At 45.3% G+C, this 17,258-nt stretch overlaps 1 non-coding gene across 1 annotated transcript; it reads right to left on the minus strand.

Moving 5' to 3' along the window:
- Nucleotides 1–10,417: 10,417 nt before the first annotated feature.
- On the minus strand, nucleotides 10,418–10,524 carry LOC130032288 (U6 spliceosomal RNA). Its single transcript, XR_008793824.1, has one exon. It is a non-coding gene; the product is annotated as a U6 spliceosomal RNA (small nuclear RNA).
- Between the last annotated feature and the right edge of the window lie 6,734 nt (nucleotides 10,525–17,258).

Below are 17,258 nucleotides of genomic sequence, written 5' to 3' on the forward strand. Positions count from 1 at the left end.
TACTGGGATCATTGGTGGTAGAGAATGGGCACTGGTGGAGGGATGGGTATTCGATCATTGTATAACTGAAACCTAAGCATGGAGATTTGTAAGTCTACAACTATACCTCATGGTGTTTCACTAAATAAAATTTAAAAAAAAAAGACTTAGCCAAGAAGGGACCAGAGAAGAGAGGGGTGCGGCAGGGTGATACCATTTCACCGAAACTCTTCAGTGCCACCCTCGAGAACATCATGCGACGACTAGAATGGGAAGGAATGGGAGTGAAGATAGATGGTCGGCAACTACACCACCTCCGCTTTGCTGATGACATTGTTTTAATAACACCAAACATCAGCCAAGCCGCACAAATGCTGGCCAACTTTGACCATGAGTGTGGAAAGGTAGGACTACAGCTGAATCTTACGAAGATAATGTTTATGAGAAACAGTCTCGTTCCTGATGCCCCATTCGCTCTCAATGGAACGACCATCTCCGAATGCAACAGCTATGTGTACCTAGGTCGAGAGGTCAACATGACAAATGACCTGGCACCCGAGCTGCGCAGGAGGAAGAGAGCGGCTTGGAACGCCTTCAAGAACGTCGAAGAAATAGCTAAGAGGACGAAGAACCCCCGGCTCCGGGCACATCTCTTTGATTCCACTGTTCTTCCTGCATTAACATATGCCTCAGAGACCTGGGCCCTACGCAAACAGGATGAGAACACCATTCAGGTCTCCCAAAGAAGAATAGAAAGAGCTATGCTTGGAATATCACGTTTCACTCAAATGAGAGAACGAATCCGGAGTTCTGACATCCGTGGACGATCAAGGATCAGGGACGCTGTCTCATTTGCCAAGGTGTCGAAAATCAGATGGGCTGGTCACATAATGAGATTTAAAGATGACCGTTGGACTAGAGCTGTTACTGATTGGATTCCACGGGATGTCAAGAGACCGCGTGGCCGCCCACCTACCAGATGGTCAGACTTCTTCGTCAAGATCATGAACGATCGGTTTGAGGCCCTTCATGTTCCCAGAGCGAACAGATGCCATTGGGCTACACTAGCACGCGACAGGGACAAATGGAGACGTTACTGGCGCCCGCTCGAGCAAATCGACGACTAACGGGAAGTTAAGTGATTAAGTGATCACTTAATCACTTAAGTGATTAAGTGATTAAGCCGAGAAGGCTTCATTGCCCAGTGTCCGCTGACTAGTTCTATGCAATCCAGGTTCTGGGGTCCTTATCACTGTCACTGTCACTGTCCTCCCATTGTTCATCGATTTTCTCGAGCGGGCCCAGTAACGTCTCCATCGGAGACTTTGTTGTTACTGTGTTTGGCATATCGAATACATCACGGGTAGCTTGCCAGGCTCTGCCATGCGGGCGAGATACTCTCAGTAGCTTGCCGGCTCTCCGAGAGGGGCAGAGGAATCAAACTCGGGTCGGCCATGTTGGCTGCGTGCAAGGCAAACGCCCTACCGCTGTGCTATCGCTCCAGCCCTGGGGTCCTTATCAGTAAAAGGTATTTGTGAGGCTCTATCCTGGTCCAATCAAAACCAAAAAATGTTGGGGGTGTAGCCACAGTACAGCAGGTGAAGTGTTTGCCTTGCACACTGCTGACCTGGCTTTCATCGCCAGCACCCCATATGGTCCCCCAAGCACTGTCAGAAGTGATCCCTGAGTGTAGAATCAGATAAGCCCTTAGCACCAGCAGGTGTGGCCCAAAACAAAAAACATGAAACTCACCAAAAGGATGTAGCAAAGTGGCTGCTCCCAGAGAGGGGTTGTCATATTCTCCAAACTGCAAGTTAGGCCAATTGTTTTAGCCTTTCTCTGTCGCTGTCTCTGTCCCTGTCTCTCTCTGTCTTTTCTCTGTCTATCTCTCTTTTTTTAACTCTTGACCTCAGAATTTATTGATTTATTTATTGAATCACCATGGAAAACAGTTACAAAGCTTTCATGTTTGAATTTCAGTCATACCATGATCGAACACCCATCACTCCACCAGTGCACAGTTTCCACCACCAATGTCCCCAGTATCCCCCACCCCATTCTCAATCCTCCCCCTGCCTCTATGGCAGACAATTTCCCCCATATTCTCTCTCTACTTTGGGACATTATGGTTTGCAATATAGAAACTAAAAGGCTATCATATTTTGTCCTTTACCTACTATCAGAACACATCTCCCATCCCGAATGATTCCTCCAATCATTATTGACTTAGTGATCCCTTCTCTACTCCAGCTGCCTTCTCCTCCAGCTCATGACACAGACTTCCAAGTATGGAGCAATATTCTTGGCCCTTGTATCTACTGTCCTTGGGTATCAGTCTGATGTTATTTTATATTCCACAAATGAGTGCAGTCATTCTATGTCTGTCCCTCTCTTTCTGACTCATTTCACTTAGCATTGATACTTTCCATGACCATCCACCTATAAGCAAATTTCTTTTTTTTTTTTTTTTTTTATAATTTATTTATTTATTGAATCACTGTGGGAAAAGTTACAGAGCTTTCGGGTTTAGGTCTCAGTCATGTAGATACCGAACACATTTCCCTTTACCAATACTCATTTTTAACCCCGAACCCCAATAGACCCCCACCTCCCACCCCTCCCAATTCTTATGAGGCAGATGAGTTCTAGTTAATACTCTATCTACTTTGACTAGATAGATTATTTCAATAGAAGATGCACAATTATTGTTTAGAGTTTACGACCGACCCCCCCCCCAATCAGACATGCTGAAACAGCGTTGTGAAATTATTTGTTTTTTTTTTTCTTTTTTTTTTTTTTATAAGCAAATTTCTTGACTTCATCTTTCCTAACAGCTGCATAGTATTCCATTGTATAGATGTACCAAAGTTTCTTTAACCAGTCATCTGTTCTCGGGCATTCGGGTTGTTTCTAGATTCTGGCTATTGTGAACAGTGCTGCAATGAACATACAGGTGCAGATGTCATTTCTACCATGTTTTTTTGCGCCCTTGGGATATATTCCCAGAAGTGGTATTGTGGGGTTATATGGAAGCTCAATCTCTAGTTTTTGAAGGAATGTCCATATTGTTTTCCAAAAAGGCTGGACTAGTCGGAGTTCCCACCAACAACAAAAGAGAGTACTTTTCTCCCCACATCCATACCAGAACTGGTTGGTCTTATTCTTTGTTATGCATGCCAGCTCTCTCTCCTCTCTTTCTTATTTTTGTTCTGCACTTCTCAGTGCTCAGGGGCTACTCCTGGTGCAGTGCTCAAAGAAGTATGTGGTAGTAGAGGTTGAACCTGGGGGTCCCACATACAAAGCTTACACCCAACCCTTTGAGCTAGTTTCCTGGCCTGTAAATTTCAGTTTTCTTAATCACAGAGCGTCCTTTTAAGTTTGATGAGGAGTTTGGCACGAAACTGCAAAATGTTCTGATTATTTGATTACATAAGATTAAGCCAAAGCAGATTCAGAACAACACAGAGGAAAGGTTTGATTCAAGAGCTGAGGAACTGCACTGACAGGCCTGAATGAGCAAGCAGGAAAGACCTAGGATAATGCCTAGATTTCCAAGGAAGACAGCGAGTCATACTGCCACGGGCAAGCTTGGGGGAACTGAAGTCTGTTCTGTACTTGTGTCAGGGCAATGTGAAGCCAGGAGGTAGTTAGCTAAATGAGTTGTAGCCATAAGGAGATATCTGGGTAGTGTCAGGCTCCTGGAGGAAGAAGGCATGTCCAAGTGGGATTGAAGAAACAGTAACAATGAGATTCTTTATGTGTATCTGGAAAGGGTGGGAACAGTAACAAAGCGGTTCTTTAGGTGTATATGGAAAGGGTGAAGAAGCAATTGAGGGATGACAACTATTCAGGGACTGGTGCCAATGGGAAACTGGTAGCATCCTTGTCCTGTGGGGACTCGGGAAAGGAATGGTGTTAACTGAGGTTGGTGAGAGTTGGGGCTGGGGAGGAACAGCAAGCTGAAGATAGGGGCAGCCTCTAACAAGCAGAAACAGAGCAAGGGAAGAAATACTCTGATTCCTTCTCCCTCTTCCTGTTGCCTGAGTCCTGGCAAACAGACTGCAGTCAGATGTCAGAGGGCAGTTGAGTGGAAGGAAGTTATTCTGGGACCTGCAGAGCCCAGGTGTAGAACTGCAGAGGACACTGATATCATTAGCCCTCTGGGTTTGCCTCTGGGCTAGAACGATAGCACAGCAGGTAGGGCATTTGCCTTGCATGCTGCCGGTCAGGATTGCATCCCAGCATCCCATATTGTCCCTTGAATGCTGCCAGGAGTAATTCCTGAGTGCAGAGCTGGGAGTAACCCCTGTGCATTGCCGGTATGACCCAAAAAGCAAAACAAAACAAATCAAAACAAAACAAAAAACCTCTGGGTCTGCCTCCAGAAACACTTGCTGCAGTGAAGTTAAAATATGTGAATTTGTGTCTTTCTCCCAGTTAAAGGGTATGTCCTGAGGTTATTGAATTCAAGAGCAGTAACCTTTTCTGTTTCATCTTTGTATCCAGGCAGTCACCTCCCAAATCTGTCACAAAGTATAATACAACAATGTTGATGAGCTTTTCAACTGAGGGGCAGGAGATGGTTTACCCAGGGGAAGATTTGCTCAGTTACTGGCTGGTGCCAGTATCTGTCTTGTGGCTCTGTCTCTTAGTCCAAATCCTGACTCATAATGGGAGATAAAACTGCAGGTAAGTCACAAGAGCAGCACAGAACAACCATCTAGAAGGCACTGAGGTCGTAGGGTATCAGGCCGCTGAGACTGCACTGATTGCTCCTCAGGTCACCCATGTGTGAGGCTCCTCCCAAATGGGCTCAGGAGTTGCAAATATACATCACGATCACCATCATCCTGTTGTTCGTGGATTGCCTCGAGCAGGCACCAATAACCTCTCCTTCGTCCTAGCCCTGAGATTTTAAAGTGCCGTATTCAAGGCTCTTTCAGGGTTAGGAGAATGAGACCCATCATTGTTACTGGTATTTGGCATATTGGGTACACCATGGGGAGTTTGCCAAACTCTGCCGTGTGGGCAGGTTACATTCGGTAGCCAGCCAGGTTGTCCAGGGAACTGGGTTTTGTAGCCTCTGGGTCTTGGCCGTTGATGGGATTACACGGCGCCAGGGGGTCAGTTGGTGGGTGTGACCCCTGCCTACTGAAAGATGGAGGATCTGGGTGGAGGATGCTCAGTCCTGATCCAAGCAGGCTTGGAGATCTCAGCCCCGGGACCCACATGCCTTTGTTCAACCCGCCTCCCTCCAAGGGGCCCCGGCGAAGACAGCCAGGCGCGGGGGCAGGAGTATATACATACTCCAAACAATTAACTCCCTTCTGGCTTTTAGCATTTTATCTCTAAAATAACTATGAGATTTTAAAATGCATTGTGCTTATAATATGCTATCCATTCATGGAGACCCAGTGTAGCAGAACTTTAAAAACTAGGTGAAATGTAATGAAAATATTTTTGGTTGATTGGTTTTTTGATTGGAGTCACACCCAGTGGTGCTCAGGGCTTACTCCTGGTTCTGCACTCAGGGATCACTCCTGGTGGGGTTCAGAGGGACCATATGTACTTTCTCTTTGGCTCCAAGAAAATCTTTTTTTAATACATGCCTGGCCTTGATTGGCATGTGAAGAATCTTGAGGAGAAAGCAATTTGAAGAGCTTCATTTGCCTGGGAGCACAAATGATCCTACATACATCCCTAGAGGCAGTTTCCATGGGTCCTGGAGCCAGCGAACCTATGCCTAACAAATGAAGCAGGAAGTAAAATCAACGCCTGAGATATGGTACAGCAGGTAAGGCACTTGGTCCCATGCAGTGGATCCCACTTTGGTCTCTGGTACCACGCAGGAGATACATAAGCACCACCAGGGGTCACTACTGAGTACAGAACCAGGAATAGCCCCTGAGCACTGGCAGGAGGGGTGAGGGAGGGCTACAAAACAAACAAAACAAAAAACAAAAAAAGGAAGAAAGCTTCACCTGAGTACCAGGCTGGACCTTCTCTATGCCTAGGTGTGCTCTACTCCCAAACCACTCATCCCGGTGGGCAGTGCGCTTACAAGCTGTTATGTCATTGTAAACAAATCAACTGCCTGGGGAGATGGTGGTGATGTGGGTCTGTATTCGTCTTCAAGTAAAAATAAAGAAGAAACTCTAAAGAATTCCCTCCCACACCTTCACTCACGCGCATTTACCCAGGAACGTATTTACATTTTCAGCACATCCCCAATACTCCAAACTGAAATTTTGAATCTTTCTGAATTGATAGTACCTAAAGGCACTAGGAGAATGGAAGCGGAAACCCTCCATGGATCAAAGATTTTCCAGGACTGTAGAAATAGTACAGGAGTAGGACACTTGCCTTGCATGTTGTCCAACTCGAGTTTGATCCCTGGTATTCCATATGGTCCCCCAAGCACCACCAAGAGTAATTTCTGATTGAGCATCGCCAGTTGTAGCCCCAGCCTCCCCCCAAAAATAAAAAGATTTCCCATGTGGTTCTAGTCAACATGAGTCCAATTTTTTTAAGTCTATAAGTGCTGGGGTTGGGGAAATTGCTCAAAGGGCAGAGCACGTGGTTTGATGAAGGAGGCCCAGATTCTTTCTTAGCATCACATGGTTCCCTGAGCACCACCAATAGTAGCCTCAGCACCTCTCCAGGAGGTCCCTGAACACCTTTGGATGTGACCCCCCCCTAAAGAAATGCAGGGGTGAGGCTGGAGCGATAGCACAGTGGGTAGGGTGTTTGCCTTGCACACAGCCAACATGGCCGACACAGGTTCGATTCCAGCACCCTATATGGTTCCGCCAGGAGCAATTCCTGAGTGCATGAGCCAGGAGTATCCCCTGAGCATCACCGGGTGTGACCCAAAAAGCAAAAAAGAAAGAAAGAAAGAAAGAAATGCAGGAGCTGAGGGCATATGGGCTCACACCTGGTGGGGTTCAGAACTTGCTCCTGGCCATGTGCTCAGGGATCACTCCTGGTGATGTACAGAGAACTATTTGCAGTATTGAGGATCAAACCAGAGCTAGCTGAGTTCTAGGCAAGTGCCTTACCCCCATACAACCTCTCCTGTCCCCCCCCAGATTTTAAAAGTCTTTAAGAACACAAGACATATGGGGTGAAGAGATAGTAGAGGGGGTAAATTGTGCCTGACCAGTATCTATCCTAGTACCACTTGAGCATCTTCAAGTTATGACCCTGGAGCTCCCTGAGCTTCTGGAATCCCTGGACACTCCTTGGGAGTACTCAGGGATCCCAGAAAGTGCCTGCTATTAAAAAAAAATAAGAATACCAGGGGCTGGAGTGATAGCACAGCGGGTAGGGCGTTTGCCTTGCACGTGGCCGACCCGGGTTCGATTCCCAGCATCCTATATGGTCCCCTGAGCACCGCCAGGGCTAATTCCTGAGTACAGAGCCAGGAGTAACCCCTGTGCATCGCCAGTGTGACCACCAAAAAGCAATAATAATAATAATAATAATAATAATAATAATACCAGAAAACAAAGTCCTGCAAGCAGAAACAGGCAGCTACAGAATTGTACCCATAAAGACCAGAGATAGTATCAGCAATCAATTATAATTTGATAAGTTCTCTTTTTTATCTCTTTTTTATATGCTTAATTACTTAATATGCAACAAAGAAGAAATTTGCCCATTTAATTAAAATTACAGGGGAGAGTTAGCTTCTGTTGGTACCAGATAAGACCTTGAATGAGGTTAAAAAAAAAAAAGCTATTTTTACTTTTTTTAAAAATTTTATTAGTGAAACACCATGAGGTACAGTTGTAGACTTACAAATTTTTGTGCTTGGGTTTCAATTATACAATGATCAAATACCCATCCCTCCACCAGTGCCCATTTCCCACCACCACGGATCCCAGTATCCCTCCCATCCCCCATCCCCCCATCCCACCCTGCCTCTGTGGCAGGGCATTCCCTTTTGTTCTCTCTCTCCTTTTGAGTGTTGTGTTTTGCAAAAGAAGCATCTGGCAATCATGTTTGCTCTATAGTCTACTTTCAGCATGCTTCTCCCATCCTGGGAGGATCCTCCCAACACCCTTTATTTGGTGCTCCCTTCTCTCTCTGAGCTGCCTTTTCCCCTAGCATGTGTGGCTGCCTTCAACCCATGGAGTAAACCTCCTGGTACTAACCTCGGCTATTCTTGGGTGTTAGTCTCCTATTTTGTTACTGTATGTTCCCCAGATGAAATGCAATCTTTCTATGTCTGTCCCTCTCTTTCTGACTTGATAAGTTCCTTTTTTAATTTTTATTTTATAAGTTATTTTGAAAAGGACTTGGGACTGAAACATTCTTAATGCCTTGACCAAATATTGAAGACTTTGGATGCAATGCTTACTCAAAAATAGTAGTACATGGGGCGAGGGAGATAGTACAGGGTTTAAGGCAATTTTCTTGCATGCAGCCAACGACAGTTTGAATCTTTAGCACTGTATATGTGCCCCTGAAGACTGCCACCAGTGATCCCTAAGCACAGAGCCAAGAGTAAGTCCTGAGCATTACCAAGTGAGGCTCAACTCTCCCACCCAAATTCAGGGAACCTGGGATTTAGCTCAGTGGTAGAGCATATGTCTTGTGTATCTGAGTTCTTGAGTTCAAACTCCCACCAAAGAAACAATAAAAATGTTCTAGAACTGATAAATAGCCTAAACTCATTAAGTAGTAAACCAAATGGATACTGTCACTGTCACTGTCCTCCTGTTTGTTGTTCATCAATTTGCTCAAACGGGTCCAGTAACGTCACCATTGTGAGACTTGTTGTTACTGTGTTTGGCATATCAAATACATCAGGGGTAGCTTGCCAGGCTTTGCCATGCGGGTAAGATACTCTCAGTAGCTTGCCAGGCTCTCCGAGAGGGGAGGAAGAATCGAACTCGGGTCGGCCATGTTGGCTGTGTGCAAGGCAAATGCCCTACCCGATGTGCTATCGCAGCCCAAGAAGGATAAATGAGAATAAAGGTCTAAGTAAAACTTTAAGGTGACAGAAGCGAAGGGAAGATTTAAAAGTCAAGGAGAATGAATTGAATGTACACCAGAAAGAGTGTAAATGATCAATCTTATAGTAAATAAGTATAGTAAATACTATAATATAGTAAAATAACCTTTTTTATCCAAAAAAAGGTTGATGGGAAACTTACAATGATCAACTGTTTGGATTACCACCTTCAGCATACTCTTATTATTACTTATGACATGGCAGATTTGAGACATTCCTGTGTCAGGCAGCGCACCCTGGACTAATCCTTCAATTCACCTGCTGTTTTTTAGACAGTTCAGAGAGAGGTTCTTGAATTTCTCCAGTGAAATTAAAAAAGGTTTCATTAAAATCTCCAAAATTGGGCCAGAGAGCAGTATGGGGTCTAGGGCTCGACTTGCCTGCAGTTGACCCCAGTTCAATTCTGGCACTGCATATGGTCCTCTGAGCACCATCAGGAGGGAGTCCTGAGCAAAGTGTCATCAATATTCACTGAACACCAACAAGGAAAGAAAGAAAGGAAGGAAGGAAGGAAGGAAGGAAGGAAGGAAGGAAGGAAGGAAGGAAGGAAGGAAGGAAGGAGAAAGGAAGGAGGGAAGAAGTGAAGGAAAGAGGGAGAGAAGGAAGGAAGGAAGGAAGGAAGGAAGGAAGGAAGGAAGGAAGGAAGGAAGGAAGGAAGGAAGGAGGGAGGGGGAAGAAGGGAAGGAAAAAGGGAGGGAAGGAAGGAAGGAAGGAAGGAAGGAAGGAAGGAAGGAAGGAGGAAGGGGAGGAAGAAAGGAAGAAGGAGGGAAGAAGGGAAGGAAGGAGGGAGTGAAGGAAGGAGGGAGGGAAGGAAGAAAACCCTTCTAGGGCTTCCGGAGCCCCTCGCCATTTGTCTCAACATGGCCGTTGCCCTTTACTTCCCCCAAAACCCTTTTCACTTTCAGGATATCAGATTAGCAGCATTTCCTTTGTTGTTGTTGTTGCCATGATGAGAAGTTGCAGAGGAAGTCACACACCTGGCTGCAATGCGCTCAAGTATAGGGAACACCAGGGTGACACAGGGTGCTGGAACTCTCATTTGGCATTGCTAGGGAGCACACTCAGCATGTGGGAGTGCTAGGGATTGGACTCATGGTGTCCTGCATGAAAGACAGGTGCGCTGGCACCGAGTCACGTCCCTGAAGTTCCAGTAGTGTTTTTTGGGTTTTTTTGGGGGGGGGTCACACCTGGCGATGCACAGGGGTTACTCCTGGCTCTGCACTCAGAAATTACCCCTGGCGGTGCTCAGGGGACCATATGGGATCCTGGGACTCGAACTTGGGTCGGCCGCGTGCAAGGCAAACGCCCTACCCACTGTGCTATCGCTCCAGCCCCTGTTTTTTTTTTTTTGTCCATAGAAATTATTCTTTTTTTATTCATCACTTTATTTTTTTTAATTTTTATTAGTGAAACACCATGAAAAATATGGGATGCTTCACGAATTTGTGTGTCATCCTTGCACAGGGGCCATGCTAATCTTTTCTGTATCGTTCCAATTTTAGTATATGTGCTGCCGAAGCAAGCACCATAGAAATTATTTTCATATCAATGTTTGCCTCAACTTCTATGGGGAAGTGCTTCATTAAAAAAAAAAAGACACTGGGGCTGGAGAGATAGCACAGCGAGTAGGGCGTTTGCCTTGCACGCAGCCAATCTAGGTTCGATTCCCAGCATCCCATATGGTCCCCTGATCACTGCCAGGAATAATTCCTGAGTGCTTGAACCAGGAGTAACTGCTGTGCATTGCCGGGTGTAACCCAAAAAGAAAAAAAAAGATATACCCCTAAAATTCTGTGTTATAAATAAATGTATATCAGCTTAAAAAATAAAAAAGCACAGGGTTGGAGAGATAGCACAGTGGGTAGGGCGTTTGCCTTCCACGCGGCCGACCTGAGTTCGATTCCCAGCATCCCATATGGTCCCCTGAGCACCGCCAGGAGTAACTCCTGAGTGCAGAGCCAGGAGTAATCCCTGTGCGTCGCCAGGTGTGACCCAAAAAGAAAAAAAAAAGCCCAGAGATAGAATAGTAGTTAAGGTGCTTACCTTGTGTGTAGTCAGTTTGATCCTTAGCTCTGCGTATGGCCCTCTGAGCACCACCAAGAATAATCCCTGGCTACGGAACCAAGAGTAAGCCCTAATGCCCACACAAATAAGGAACATTATTATTTCATCATGCAGAATTCATTAAATAAATAATGTATGACATGACCACCATAACTGTAGACAGAATTGTGAAAAAAGATGTTTCAGTAATTAATAATAAAGGGGAAAAAAGAAGCAAGCAAAGAGAAAAGACACTGGCACTCTTTTAGCTAAAAACGTTGAAAGGGAGGAAGATAACAGCAACTACAGAAACCAGAACTCAGTGAAATTCTTTCTTAAAAGTACTGAGAGAGGGGCTGGAGCAATAGCAAAGCTGGTAGGGTGTTTGCCTTGTATGCGGCTGATCCGGGTTTGATTCCCAGAATCCCATATGGTTCTCTGAGCACCTGAAGTAATTTCTGAGTGCAGAGCCAAGAGTAACTCCAGGAATAATCCCTGTGCATCGCCAGGTGTGACTCCCCCCGAAAAAAGCAAAAAAAAAAAAAAAAGTACTGAGAGAGGGGACCGAAGAGATTGTGCAGGGGTTATGGGGGCATGCCTTGTGTGTGGCCAACATGGTCCTATCCCTAGTACCACATGGTTCCTCAAGCACTGCTGCATGGCCTGGGTAATCTCTAGCACCACAAGACCTGAGTAGAGTCATATTCTCAGGCCCTCACATTGAATCACTTTCCAGTTGGCCGAGAATCCCCGAGAAGGGCCCCAGACCCCAGAGTAGTACCTGAGAGGCCAATCCCCAAAACAAACAATAAGTGCTGAGAGAAAATGATCTCGAATTTATATCTAAGTCTGTTTAAATAGTATTTTTAAAAATAAGAGGTATAGAGGCTGGAGCGATAGCACAGCGGGTAGGGCATTTGCCTTGCACGCGGCCGACCAGGTTTGATTCCCAGCATCCCATAGGGTCCCCTGAGCACCGGCAGGAGTAATTCCTGAGTGCATGGTCCAGGAGTAACCCCTGTGCAAAGCCGGGTGTGACCCAAAAAGCCAAAAATAAAAAGAGAGAGGTATAGTTTTTATTTTTATATGATAATTAATAATATAATTTATATAATAGTTATCAGTCAATAACAGAGAATTTACTATCGACAGAATGCTGTCCACTGGTGATCAAAATAGCATTAAGCAATGTGTAACTGTATTTTTAAATGAAGATCTGGAATTCAAGAAAGAATAAATGTGGATACATTTATTTCCACAGTGTTTTTTTTTAAATCACTGTGAGATACAGTTACAAACTTTCATGATTGATTTTCAGTCATACAATAATCGAGCACCCATCCCTCCACCAGTGCACATTTTCCACCACCAATGTTCCCAGGATCCCTCCTGCCACTCCACCCCATCCCACCCCCTCCCTCTGTGGCAGGCACCTTCCTTCTTACTCTCTACTTTGGGGCCTAATGGTTTGCAATACAGATATTGAGAGGCCATCATGTTTAGTCCTTAGTCTACGTTCAGCACACACTGTCTGCACTGTCCTATAGCAATGTCCTCCTGTTGTTCATCCATTTGCTCGAGCAGGCACCAGTAACATCTCCATGTGAGACTTGTTGCTACTGTTTTTGGCATATCGAATACGCCATGGGGAGCTTGCCAGGCTCTGCCATGTGGGCAGGATACTCTCTGTAGCTTGCCAGGCTCTCCAAGAGGGATGGAGGAATCAAACCTGGGTTGGCCACATGCAAGGCAAACACCCTACTGGCTGTGCTATCGCTCCAGCCCTTTCAGCACACATCTCCCATAAATGTGGACACATTTAAATATATAAATATTTTCAGAATAAAAGTCAGATCTAATTTGTGGGATTAAATATCAATCACTTATCACTTAACTTAACTTCCCGTTAGTCATCGATTTGCTCGAGCGGGCGCCAGTAACGTCTCCATTTGTCCCTGTTGCGTGCTAGTGTAGCCCAATGGCATCTGTTCGCTCTGGGAACATGAAGAGCCTCAAACTGATCGTTCATGATCTTCACGAAGAAGTCTGACCATCTGGTAGGTGGGCAGCCACGCGGTCTTTTGACATCCCGTGGAATCCAGTCGGTAACAGCTCTAGTCCAGCGGTCGTCTTTAAATCTCATTACGTGACCAGCCCATCTGATTTTTGACACCTTGGCAAATGAGACAGCGTCCCTGATTCTTGGTCGTCGACAGATGTCGGAACTCTGGATTCTTTCTCTCATTTGAGTGAAATGTGATATTCCAAGCATAGCTCTTTCTATTCTTTTTAAAGATCAATACAGAGGGAAATTCACCCTGGTAGTGTGACCGGTGTTGGAATATACGTGCCTGCAACTCTATTATGAACAACTTTGTGAATCACAGTACCTTAATAAAAATTTATTTTAAAATGCCAAGATAACAACACTAAATGAAGAACCGAGGAGAGAAGACGAGGGGCAGGAGCACATACATTCTTTGTGTGCCAGAGTCATGGGTGTAATCCCTGGCACCACATGGTCCCCTGAACACCCAGCCACAGGTAGCCTGAGCACTTTTAGGTATAGCCCCAAAGCAAAACAAATAAACAAACAAAAACAAACTACTGGATGAAAATTGCAACCCAATTATGGCCCAGGTGGCCTCCATCACAGCCCAGCTCAAGCATGAATCTTCAGTTCCTTGCAGTTGTGCTGAGTATCACTGTGAGCTTACTTGGCCCCCTGGACACCTCTGAGGAATGCTGATTGTTTCAGCAGTCGGTGGGGGTAGGGACTGAGAAGACTGGAGAGATAGGACAGTGGGTTGGCGCTTTCCTGGCATACTGCTGACTTGAGTTCAGTCCCCGGCACCTGATATGGTCCTCCAATCCTCACCAAGAGTAAGCCCTGAGCACCAACAGGTGTGACCCAAAAACCAAAAACAACAAGAAAAATTTTACCTAAAAAATCTGAAATACTGGGTCTGGAGTGATAGCACAGCCGGTAGGGTGTTTGCCTTGCACGCGGCCGACCTGGGTTCGATTCCCAGCATCCCATATGGTCCCCCGAGTACTGCCAGGAGTAATTCCTGAGTGCATGAGCCAGGAGTAAGCCCTGTGCATTGCCGGGTGTGACCCAAAAAGCAAAAAAAAAAAAATCTGAAATACTTTGCATATATACATGTTCATATACGTGTGGGTATATGTGTACATGTGTATTAGGTTCTATCTTATACATATATGTATATATAGAGTCTGTTTATATATACTATCATCTATTCATATGTGCGAGTATATTTATATATGTGGAGCAGGATAATCTTTATGGCTTTGGATTCCTTCATCTATGTTGTTGCAAGTTCTTCATTGACCAGGGTATCACATCCATGTTCCTCTCTGCCCTGTGAGCTCTGAGGCGATAGCTATCTACAGCCTTAATGCCTTAAGTCATGGGTCGCTACTGAGTCTTCACAAAACCAACAAAACATATGCCTGATTTAACTGAAAAATGTGCTGCTTCAAAGAGTAGACTCTTAAGATTCAAGTTTCTAGATTCTTCTTTGACTCTAAAAACTCTTGAGACAAATCCTGCTGTTTCCTCTGACATATTCTCCATCTTGCTGGCCCTCTCGAACTCCTCCCTCTTTTCTAGTCACAGATTTGTAGTCTCCCTGTCACCTGAGGGTAGAAAGAGTAACTTAAAACAGGTTCGTCAGAATTTTCCTGGAGAATTTTCAAAGCAGACTTGAGAGAATGTATTATTTACTGATTTTTTTTAATTAAAAATTTTAATTCTTTCCTCTTTGGTTAAAAAATTGTGATTATGTTTTGAGAATAGTTAATGGCCACAGATTCACCTTCTTAGTCAAATCACTTTATGTCCCATTGCAATTCTACCATGCACTAACGAGTCAAATAACTTGGGTTTTTTGTTGTTGTTTGGTTGGGGTTTTTGTTGCTGTTGTTCTGTTTTTGTTTTTGTTTTGGGAACCCAGCAGTGCTCAGGGTTCACGCCTGGCTCTGCACTCAGGGGTTACTTCTGGTAGGGTCAGGGAACCTTATAAAGTGTTGAGGATCAAACCTGGGCCAGCTGCATGTTAGACTTGCTACTTGCTATACTATCACTTTGGCCCCTCTAATAGCTTGTTAAGATATAATTCACATAAAAATAGAGATAAAGGCCAGTGAAATTCTCTATTATACAGCAGGTAATATTCATCCTTTTATCATATTCCTGGGCACCAGAGATTAGGAAGTCGGTGTCTTTGGAGGTTGTTATTTAGGCTATGAGATAGGATAGTAATGGAACAGACTTCAGAGGACTGCTCTGAGCATTATCTTCTTTAACACACGAAAAAATTGCATATGGATGATTCTCAATAAATGCCATCTACTCTTTTATCACCACTTCTGTAAAGTACTTGTTGCTCTGGGGTTCTCTCAGAACACACTTTTCATTTTGAGTAAATATCCCTATATTGAATCTTATTGTGAGGAAGAAGACCAATTTGTATTACAGACACTAAAAGGAGGGGCCTAGAGAGATAGTACAGTGGGTAAAGTGTTTTGCCTTGCATATGGCAAACTCAGATTTGATCCTGGCAGCCCCAAATGGTTCTCCCAATCCTGCCAGGAGTGCTCTCTGAGTACAGAGCCAGGAGTAAGACCTGACTATAGCCATGTATGGCCACAATAAACAAAAACTAGAAGCGTAAGGGGGCCATTTGCTTCACCTATTCCTTATTTTCTAGGCCAGTTTTTCCAAAGTTGGCAATACCATGGCCTTGGGGGCTTTGGACCTATCTAATGGGACAGTAGTATCTTTGGGTACAGTTGGGGACACTTTTATCCACTTACAGAAGGTTGAGTTCCAGGCAGATGTGAGTATTCTTTTCTTCCTGAAAAGGGGGTTGTAGACCAAAGAACAGTGGGAACCTCCAACTTTAATTGGTCATAGGCCAATTAACAAAGGATTCGCCAATAAATAAAACACTGGCACCTGGCACACTGGAATCCTATAAAGACTCAGTGTGGGATGATTAAAAGCTGTAACAACTGTGCCAGGAGCAGCAGGAACAAGTGCCCAGTGGTGGTGGAGTGGTCCCGCTTTTCTTCTGAGACTCGATCACGGCTGTCTAGCTATCTTTGGCTAGACGAAGGCTTTCTGTTCATTTTCCACACCTCTCCCTCCTATTTCCCCTTTCTCTATACATCCTGCCTTTTGAGTAAATTCCTTTTCCACCCAATACTGTAACTTTGGGCTTTTATTGTTGCAGCCAACAGTTCTGATTCCAATTCCATTGCATTCATCTGGGTAACATAAAGTAACGAAATAGAAACTAGCACCCAAGAACAGCTGTGATAAATACCAGGTTGTTCACTCCATGGCTTCGAGGCCAGCTGCACACTCTAGGGGTAAAGGCAGCTCAGATAGAGAAGGGAGCACCAAATAAAGGGTGTTGGGAGGATCCTCCCAGGGCGGGAGAAGCATGCTGAAAGTAGACTATAGAGCAAACCTGATTGCCGCCCAGTGCCTCTTCTGCAAACCACAACACCCAAAAGGAGAGAGAGAACAAAAGGGAGTGCCCTGCCACAGAGGCAGGGTGGGAAGGGAGATGGGGGTGTGGGAGGGATACTGGAATTAGTGGGGGTGGAGAATGGGCACTGGTGGTGGGATGGGTACTCAATCATTGTACAACTGAAACCCAAGCACAACAGCTTGTAAGTCTACAATTGTACCTCATGGTGTTTCACTAATAAAACAAAAAACAAATTAAAAAAAAAAAAGAAATGCGTCCAGTCCCTGCAGTAGGTTACCGGTGCTGGGCCAAGGTGGGAATAGGTGTTGTGCCTTGACCTGTTCCCCCTGGTGGCCTGGTGGCCACCATCCTCCAGAGGCCACTGGACAGTCAGGTTTGAGCCCGCGGTGACGAGACACGCAGGGCCTCACGGGATGAGGGTGGAGCCGGTCCTGTCCTCCCCACCCCAACGAGACCCCAAGTCATCGCCCATGAATGGCCTCTTTGGCTCCTGATCAAGCTGTTTAACAGCCATGATCCCAGAGACTCAGAAACAAATCTCGAAACCCAGTGGCTTTGGGCAGAAATGTGTCTGGACCCCCGCAGTAGGTTACTGTCGCCGGGCCACCCCAGGGGGGAAAGGGTGCTGTCACTCCGCCTGCTCCCCCTTGGCGGCTCGGTGGCTGTCACCCTCCAGAGGCCATTGGACAGTCAGG

The sequence above is a fragment of the Sorex fumeus genome, unplaced genomic scaffold, assembly GCF_029834395.1.
Source record: "Sorex fumeus unplaced genomic scaffold, SorFum_2.1 ptg000047l, whole genome shotgun sequence".
NCBI lineage: Eukaryota > Metazoa > Chordata > Mammalia > Eulipotyphla > Soricidae > Sorex > Sorex fumeus.